This window comes from Rhinopithecus roxellana, chromosome 10 (genome assembly GCF_007565055.1).
Source record: "Rhinopithecus roxellana isolate Shanxi Qingling chromosome 10, ASM756505v1, whole genome shotgun sequence".
NCBI lineage: Eukaryota > Metazoa > Chordata > Mammalia > Primates > Cercopithecidae > Rhinopithecus > Rhinopithecus roxellana.
The window spans coordinates 71,930,742-71,941,123 of record NC_044558.1 but is presented as its reverse complement, the minus strand read 5'-3'; the positions used below and the strand labels follow the sequence as shown (position 1 = coordinate 71,941,123).

The window sequence follows — 10,382 nt, the reverse complement described above, 5'->3', positions numbered from 1 at the left end:
GTGTGGTATTATTTCAGAGGACTCTGTTCTGTTCCATTGGTCTATAGCTCTGTTTTGGTACCAGTACCATGCTGTTTTGGTTACTGTAGCCTTGTAGTATAGTTTGAAGTCAGAAAACACATTTAAAGTGCTTTGAGCGGGGAGCCAGGCTGAGGGTGGGGTTGGGTGGCGGGAGGGCGGAGGGCGGGGAGGCGGGGCGGAGGACGAAGAGGAGAGACGCGGGCAGCGGAGGAGGTGAGGAGCGCAGGGTACTGGGCCGGGGGAGCCGCGGGCTCTGGGGGAAGAGAAGGATGACGAACAAGCTTTTCATTGGGAACCCGAGCCCCGCCGTCACCGCCGACGACCTCCTGCAGCTCTTTGGGGACAGGATGCTGCCCTTGGCGGGACAGGTCCTGCTCAAGTCCGGCTACGCCTTCGTAGACTACCCGGACCAGACCTGGGCCATCCGCGCCATCGAGACCCTCTCGGCTCCAGTGTAATTGCATGGGAAAATCATGGAAGTTGATTATTCAGTCTCTAAAAAGCTAAGGAGCAGGAACATTCAGATTCGAAATATCCCTCCTCTCCTGCAGTGGGAGGTGTTGGATGGACTTTTGGCTCAATATGGGACGGTGGAGAATGTGGAACAAGTCAACACAGACACAGAAACCGCCGTTGTCAACGTCACATTTGCAACAAGAGAAGAAGCAAAAATAGCCATGGAGAAGCTAAGCGGGCATCAGTTTGAGAACTACTCCTTCAAGATTTCCTACATCCCGGATGAAGAGGTGAGCTCCCCTTCGCCCCCTCAGCGAGCCAAGCCTGGGGACCACTCTTCCTGGGAGCAAGGCCACGCCCCAGGGGGCTCTTCTCGGGCCAGACAGATCGATTTCCCGCTGTGGATCCTGGTCCCCACCCAGTTTGTTGGTGCCATCATCGGAAAGGAGGGCTTGACCACAAAGAACATCACTAAGCAGACCCAGTCCCAGGTAGACATCTATAGAAAAGAGAACTCTGGAGCTGCAGAGAAGCCTGTCACCATCCATGCCACCCCAGAGGAGACTTCTGAAGCATGCCGCGTGATTCTTGAAATAATGCAGAAAGAGGCAGATGAGGCCAAACTAGCTGAAGAAAATCTTGGCCCACAATGGCTTGGTTGGAAGACTGGTTGGAAAAGAAGGCTGAAATTGGAAGAAAAAGGAACATGAAACAGGGACCAAGATAACAATCTCATCTTTGCAGAATTTGAGCATGTACAACCCGGAACCATCACTGTGAAGGACACATTTGAGGCCTGTGCCAGTGCTGAGATAGAGATTATGAAGAAGCTGAGTGAGGCCTTCGAAAATGATATGCTGGCTGTTAATACCCACTCCGGATACTTCTCCACCTGTACCCCCATCACCAGTTTGGCCCGTTCCCTAGTCATCACTCTTATCCAGAGCAGGAGATGGTGAATCTCTTCATCCCAACCCAGGGTGTGGGCACCATCATCGGGAAGAAAGGGGCACACATCAAACAGCTGGCGAGATTCGCTGGAGCCTCCATCAAGATCGCCCCTGTGGGCCGGGCGCGGTGGCTCAAGCCTGTAATCCCAGCACTTTGGGAGGCCGAGACGGGCGGATCACGAGGTCAGGAGATCGAGACCATCCTGGCTAACATGATGAAACCCCGTCTCTACTAAAAAATACAAAAAACTAGCCGGGCGACGTGGCGGGCGCCTGTAGTCCCAGCTGCTTGGGAGGCTGAGGCAGGAGAATGGCGTAAACCCAGGAGGCGGAGCTTGCAGTGAGCTGAGACCCGGCCACTGCACTCCAGCCTGGGCGGCAGAGCGAGACTCCGTCTCAAAAAAAAAAAAAAAAGATCGCCCCTGTGGAAGGCCCAGACGTCAGCGAAAGGATCGTCATCATCACCCGGCCACAGGAAGCCCAGTTCAGGGCCAGGGATGGATCTTTGGGAAAGTGAAAGAAGAAAACTTTTTTAACCCCAAGGAAGAAGTGAAGCTGGAAGCCCATGTCAGAGTGCCCTCTTCCACAGCTGGCTGGGTGATTGGCAAAGGTGGCAAGACCGTGAGTGAACTGCAGAACTTAACCAGTGCAGAAGTCATCTTGCCTCCTGACCAAACGCCAGATGAAAATGAGGCAGTGATCATCAGAATTATCGGGCGCTTCTGTGCCAGACTGCACAGCGCAAGATCAGGGGAACTGTACAACAGGTGAAGCAGCAGGAGCAGAAATACCCTCAGGGAGTCGCCTCACAGCGCAGCAAGTGAGGCTTCCACAGGCACCAGCAAAACAACGGATGAATGGAGCCCTTCCAACACCTGACAGAATGGGACCAAACACAGCCAGACAGATCAAGAGCAAACCAAAGACCATCTGAGGAATGAGAAGTCTGCGGAGGTGGCCAGGGACTCTGCAGAGGCCCTGACAATCCCAGGAGCTGAGAAGGGGTGGGGAAAGTCAGTCAGGTTTGCCAGAACAGCCGGGCCGCCTCCCGCCCCGCAGGGCTTCTGCAGGCTTCAGCCATCCACTTCACCATCCACTCGGATCTCTCCTTAACTCCCACGACGCTATCCCTTTTAGTTGAACTAACAAAGGTGAATGTGTTCAAAGCCAAGCAAAGTGCACACCCTTTTTTGTGGCAAATAGTCTCTGTATATGTGTATACATATTAGAAGGGGAAGATGTTAAGACGTGTCCTGCGGGTTACACAGAGTGCCTGCAGTGGTCATATATTTTAGAAATAATATATCAAATAACTCAACTAACTCCAATTTTTAGTCATTTATTACTTTTTTTTCTTTTTAAAGACAAAGCAGGCTTTTCTAGACTTTAAAGAATAAAGTCTTTGGAAGGTCGCATGGTGTAGAGAGCTTCGAGACCACCCACACAAAATTCACCCAGAGGGAAATCTGGTCGAAAGGACACTCACAGCAGTTCTGGATCACCTGTGTACATCAACAGAAGGGATACCGCCGTCTCCTTGAAGGGGAATCTCTGTCACTCTTCCTGAGTGTCTAGCTCATACACCCATTTCGCACAGGGTTTTTTTTTGTTTTTTTGTTTTGTTTTGTTTTTTAAACGGAGTCTCACTCTGTCTCCCAGGCTGGAGTGCAGTGGCGCGATCTCGGCTCACTACAAACTCCGCCTCCTGGGTTCGCGCCATTCTCCTGCCTCAGCCTCCCTAGTAGCAGGGACTATACAGGTGCCTGCCACCATGCCCGGCTATTTTTTTTTTTTTTTTTTTTTTTTGTATTTTTAGTAGAGACAGGGTTTCACCGTGTTAGCCAGGATGCTCTCGATCTCCTGACCTCGTGATCCGCCTGCCTCGGCCTCCCAAAGTGCTGGGATTACAGGCGTGCTTCACAGGTTTTAAACTGAGTTTTTGTATACTGCTATATAATTATCTGTCTCTCTCTTTTTATCTCTCCCCTCCCTCCCCTCTCCTTCTTCTCCATCTCCATTCTTTTGAATTCCCTTATCCCTCAATTTCAATACCATATCTATGCACCCACCCCCACACACCCCCTGCCAGGCAAAGCAGTGCTCTGAGTATCATATCACAAAAAAGGAACAAAAGCGAAACACACAAACGAGCCTCAACTTACACTTGGTTACTCAAAAGAACAAGAGTCAATGGTACTTATCTGTTTTGGAAGAGGAAAACAGGAACCCATCAAACCAACCAATCAACCAAACAAAGACAAAATTCCACAATGAAAGAATGTATTTTGTCTTTTGCATTTTGGTGTAAAGCCATCAATATTCAGCAAAATGATTTCTTTCTTTAAAAAAAAATGTGGAGGAAAGTAGAAATTTATACAAGGTTGTTGGCCCAGGGCATTAAATTTACAGATTTTTTTTTATTATTATACTTTAAGTTCTAGGGTACATGTGCACAACATGCAGTTTTGTTATATATGTATACATGAACCATGTTGGTGTGCTGCACCCATTAACTTGTCATTTACAGTAGGTATATCTCCTAATGCTATCCCTCCCCACTCCCCTCACCTCACAACAGGCCCTGGTATGTGATGTTCCCCTTCCTGTGACCAAGTGTTCTCATTGTTCAATTCCCACCTATGAGTGAGAACATGCAGTGTTTGGTTTTCTGTCCTTGCGACAGTTTGCTGAGAATGATGGTTTCCAGCTTCATCCATGTCCCTACAAAGGACATGAATTCATCCTTTTTTATGGCTGCATAGTATTCCATGGTGTGTATGTGCCACATTTTCTTGTGTATGTGCCACATTTCTCCATCAATGATGGACATTTGGGTTGGTTCCAAGTCATTGCTATTGTGAATAGTGCTGCAATAAACTGGATCCCTTCCTTACACCTTATACAAAAATAAATTCAAGATTGATCAAAGACTTAAATGTTAGACCTAAAACCATAAAAACCCTAGAAAAAAACCTAGGCAATACCATTCAGGACATAGGCATGGGCAAGGACTTCATGTCTAAAACAACAAAAGCAATGGCAACAAAAGCCAAAATTGACAAATGGGATCTAATTAAACTAAAGAGCTTCTGCACAGCAAAAGAAACTACCACCAAAGTGAACAGGCAACCTACAGAATTGGAGAAAATTTTTGCCCTCTACTCATCTGACAAAGGGCTAATATCCAGAATCTACAAAGAACTCAAACAAATTTACAAGCAGAAAACAAACAACCTCATCAAAAAGTGGGCAAAGGATATGCACAGACACTTCTCAAAAGAAGACATTTATGCAGCCAACAGACACATGAAAAAATGCTCATCATCACTCGCCTTCAGAGAAATGCAAATCAAAACCACAATGAGATACCATCTCACACCAGTTAGAATGGCGATCATTAAAAAGTCAGGAAACAACAGGTGCTGGAGAGGATGTGGAGAAATAGGAACAATTTTACACTGTTGGTGGGACTGTAAACTAGTTCAACCATTGTGGAAGACAGTGTGGTGATTCCTCAAGGATCTAGAACTAGAAATACCATTTGACCCAGCCATCCCATTACTGGGTATATACCCAAAGGATTATAAATGATGCTGCTATAAAGACACATGCACGCGTATGTTTATTGCAGCACTAAATTTACAGATTTTTTTAACAAGAAAAACACACAGAAAAAAAGCTACCTCAGTTGTTTTTTACCTCAGCACCTTACTCTTGTGTTTCCCTTAGAGATTTTGCAAAACTGATAGTTGGAGCACTTTTAAAATTTTTTTAATAAAAATGAGTTGAAAAAAACATAAGATATCAACTGCCAGCCTGGAGAAGGTGACAGTCCAAATGTGCAACAGCTGTTCTGAATTGTCTTCCGCTAGCCAAGAACCTGCATGGCCTTCTTTTGGACAAACCTTGAGAATGTTTATTTTAAAAAATACATATATATGACAAAGAAAAACAGAGAGAGAGAATATTGGAGATGTCCTGAATTTTAATAGGATATGCGCCATTAGGGCTTTTTGTGCTAAAGGATGAACATGTACTGGTTTATGTGAACAAGCCATTATACCACCAGACTGCAATGCCAGTTTCCTCTACTGCAAACAGTGTTCTGTGACAAAAAGAAAAAGAAAAAGAAAAATATCCAGCTAACAAGAAAAAAAATAAAGTGCTGAGAATGGTTCTTGGCACACTGTAAGCATTCAATGTAGAATATGTGTTGTAAGTAGCAATAATAGTATATGGAAAATAATGGCTTAATATGTAGTTATATGAAAGTAAACAAAGGGCATATTGTTTTATAATTTATCTACTTAAAATTTGAAGGAACGATGTTATATTTCCTAATCAACAAAATAAAATTTCTGAAAAATACCTAATGCATGATTAACATTTAGTGAATATTCAGTAATGCATAATTAATGCCCATTAAGCATAGAAAACAAAAAAATAAACTTAAGATGTTATACATAATTCATAAAGTACTGCTTATCATTGTATCTCACTGATTTATTACTTTAAGCAATGGGTCAAATAACGTTTCCCTGAAAAAAATTACTAAAATATTACAGTGTTAGGCTAAAAGAGGTATTGATCTTCCTTTCCAACACCAGGATTTCCATATACTTTTATATTTGGTAAGACAAATAATTTCCAAAAATCTATAGCAGTATAATGGGCATAATTATTTTTCCAGACTTGATTAAGTTATTAATCATTCTGAAAAAAAAATTTTAAGAGACAGTCTCACTCTGTCATTTAAGCTGGAGTGCAGTGGTGTGATCATAGCTCATTGTAATCTCAAACTCCTATGCTTAAGAGATCCTCCTGCTTTAGCCTCCAGAGTAGCTGGAACTACAGGCACTCACCACCACATCTGGCTAATGTTTTTATCTTTTGTAGAGATGGGGTCTCAATATATTGCCCAGGTTGATATTGAACACTTGTCCTCAAGAAATCCTTCTGCCTTGGCCTCCCAAAGTGCTGGAATTACGGGCATGAGTCACTGTACCTGGCGATTTATTATTAACTCTGCAGGATAGCTTCATAAATTTTAGTCTTAAAACAAGGTCTTTTATCCATCCTACATACATTGTTTTCTCTCATTAATTCCAACTGTATTAATATGCATTCAGCCCCATTTCTTATCCTCTCTTTAGAGTTTAAAATGGATTTTTTCATGTCCAGAGAGAGAAGAATAAGAGTGGCAGCTTGCTGGGTGCAGTGGTTTATGCCTGTAATCCCAGGACTTTGAGAGACCAAGGCGGGAGGATTGCCTTAGCCCAGGAGATTGAGACCAGCCTGAGCAACATAGCAAGACCCCCATGTCTAGAAAAAATGAAAACATTAGCTAGGTGTGGTGGCATGCACGTGTAGTCCCAGCTACCTGGGAGGCAGAGGTGGGAGAATCACTTGAGCCTGAGAGGTTGAGGCTGCAGTGAGCTATCATTGTGCCACTACACTCCAGCCTGGGTGACAAAGCAAGACCCAGTCCTTTAAAAAAAAAAAAAAAAAAAGCAGCAAAAGGGGTAGAAAAATGGGATTTCCAAAATTCTGGGGATTAATAAGAAAAAAAAAATGAGATGGGAAAATGATGGCATAAAACAGAGTAGAAAGAAAAGCACTGAGTACAACCCAGTACTGATCCTAATCTGCTCTCCTGTCTGACTACAAATCTTGGAATTGTCTGCTGGAGTGACAGTTATCTGACAATCTAAATGGATTAGATATACAAAATAATTCATTCGCATGGCTTCACGTAGTAGTGTTGGCTGGCTGCTGGGAGCTCAGCTAGAACTTTCAAGTGCCTACATGTTTCTTGCCTTTTATAGCAAGATGGCTGGGATCCCAAAGAGAGTGTCTTGAGTGCTGGAATTTCCACAACAAGCATTTCAAAAAGCTCAGGTAGAAATCATAAAACTTTTTATGATCTAGCCTCGGAAATCACAGAACATCATTTCCAGTGCATTCTATTGGTCAAGCAAATCACTAAAGTCAGCCCAGATTCATGGAGCAGTTGGACCCCATCTCTCAACTGAAAGAGTGACAAAGAGTTTGCAGCTATCCTTAATTAACAGCAAATATGAAAAAAAAAAAACTCTCTAGAAATGAAAATCATTATAATCAAAATTAGGCACTCAGTGCATGAGTTTCATGGAATTTTTGACAAAGTTGAAGGCTGAGCTCCCAGAATATAACATCCCAAAGATTAAAAAAAAATTTTTTTTTTTTTTTTTTGGCTGGATGCAGTAGCTCATGCCTGTAGTCTCAGCACATTGGCAGGCAGATCACTTAAAGTCAGGAGTTCGAGACCAGCCTGGCCAACATGGTAAAATTCCTGTCTCTACTAAAAATACAAAACATTAGCCAGGCACGGTGGTGGGTGCCTGTAGTCCCAGCTACTGGGGAGGCTGAGGCAGGAGAATTGCTTGAACCCAGGAGGCAGAGGTTGCAGTGAGCGGAGATCATATCACTGCCCTCCAGCTTGGGCAGCAGAGCCAGACTCTGTCTCAAAAAAGAAAAAAAAATTTAAAAAATGATGGAAACCAGAAAAGAATGAAATAATTTTTTTAATGAACCGATAATAATAGTAATAATTGTCAACATAACATTTTATGACCAGTGAAAATATTCTTCAAGAATGTTTTACACAAACAAAAATTAACATAGTCTATCACCAGCAGACCCAAATTAAAGGAAATACTAAAGGGTATTCTGTAGGCAAAAAAGAAAATGATCCTAGATAGAAAGTTCCCAGGTGCAAGAAGGAAGGAAGAACACAAAAGTGGTAAATGTACGGGTAGATCTAAATATAAACATGGACTATATAAAACAATGATACAAATTTGTTTCCTCATTTATTGGACTTACAAGAAACAATATGCAGAAACAGAAATCCATGATAACACTAGCATATAACCAAGGCAGGTTTGGGAGGCCGAGGTGGGCAGATCACCTGAGGTCAGTTCGAGACCAGCCTGAGCAACATGGAGGAACCCCGTCTCTACTAAAAATACAAAATTAGCCAGGAATGATGACTGCGTGCCTGTAATCCCAGCCACTAGGGAAGCTGAGGCAGGAGAATCACTTGAACCCGGGAGGCAGAAGTTGCAGTGAGGCAAGATCGCATCATTACACTCCAGCCTGGGCAACAAAAGTGAAACTCCCTCTCAAGAAAAAGAAAATTAACCAGGCATGGTGGTGGGCATCTGTAATATCAGCTACTCGGGAGGCTGAGGCAGGAGAATCACTTGAACCCGGGAGGCAGAAGTTGCGGTGAGCCGAGATTGCGCCACTGCATTCCAGCCTGGGCGACAGAGCAAGACATGGAGTCTCAAACAAAAAAAACCCCGAAAAACCACAACCAAACAAACAAACAAAATAAAAGGTAAATAAAGCACTAATTACCATTAGAATATGATATGTCATTTTTCAAGTCCAGATAGAAGCCCTTATACTTACTGTAAATTGATTTTCGACAAAAGTGCTGAGGTGATTCAATAAGGGAAATGATAGTTGGTTTTTTTTGTTTTTGTTTGTTTGTTTGTTTGAGACAGAGTCTAGCTCTGTTTCCCAGGCTGGAGTGGTGCAGTGGCATGATCTTGACTCACTGCAACCTCTGGGTTCCAGCAATTCTGAACCCCTCCACTGAACCCCTCCTGGGTTCAAGCAATTCTCCTGCCTCAGCCTCACGAATAGCTGAGATTAGAGGCACCTGCCACCACGCCGGTGTAATTTTTGTATTATTAGTAGAGTTGGGGTTTTCACCATGTTTGCCAAGCTGGTCTTGAACTCCAGGCCTCAGGTGATCCGCCCATCTCTGCCTCCCAAAGTGCTGGGATTACAGGAGTGAGCCACCGTGCCCCGCAGAATAGGATAGTTTTTAATCAACAAATGATGCTGGAACAATTGGATACCCACATGCAAGACAATGAATTTAGACCCTTGCCTCATACCACACACAAAAATAAATTCAAAATGGTCGGGCGCAATAGCTCACACCTGTAATCCCAGTCCTTTGAAAGGCCGAGGTGGGAGGATCACCTGAGGTCAGGAGTTCGTGACCAGCCTGGCCAAATGGTGAAACCCCGTCTCTACTAAAAACACAAAAAAAATTAGCTGGGCTTGGTAGCACCCACCTGTAGTCCCAGCTACTTGGGAGACTGAGGTGGGAGAATGGCTTGAGCCTACGAGGCAGAGGTTGCAGTGAGCCGAGATTGCTCCACTGCACTCCTAGGTAACAGAGTGAGACCCTGTCTCAAAATAAATAAATAAATAAATAAACTCAAAATGGATCATAAACATAAATGTAAGAGCTAGAATATGAACATTCTGCAAGAAAATATAGAAGTAAAAAAACAGAAAACATAGAAGTAAATTTTCATGGGCTTGAGTTAAGGCAAAACATCAAAAGCACAAATAATAAGATAAAAATATTAATAAACTGAACTTCAAAATTAAAAACTTTCGTCCTTCAAAGGACACAGTAAGGAAGCGAAAAGCCACAAATCTGGAGAAATATTTGTAAATCATATAACTAAGAAGGGACTCATAACCAGAATATATAAAGAACTCTTAACACCTCAGTGATAAGAACACAAATAGGCTAGGCATGGTGGCTCACGCCTGTAATCCCAGCACTTTAGGAGGACAAGGTGGGCAGATCACGAGGTCAGGAGATCAAGAACATCCTGGCCAACATCGTGAAACCTCGTCTCTACTACTAATAATACAAAAATTAGCTGGGCGTGGCGGCGTGTGCCTGTAATCCCAGCTACTCGGGAGGCTGAGGCAGGAAAATCACTTGAATCAGGGAATCAGACATTGCAGTGAGCAGGACATTGCAGTGAGCCGAAATTGTGCCATTGCACTCCAATCTGGCAACAGAGCAAGACTCCAGCAAAAAAAAAAAAAAAAAAAAAAAAGAGAAAAGAAAAATTCACTTATCTTAACTGTACAATT

At 43.4% G+C, this 10,382-nt stretch overlaps 1 pseudogene; it reads left to right on the top strand.

Moving 5' to 3' along the window:
* The first annotated feature begins 290 nt into the window (after positions 1–290).
* Positions 291–2,251, top strand: LOC104677375 (annotated as a pseudogene).
* Positions 2,252–10,382: the final 8,131 nt, after the last annotated feature.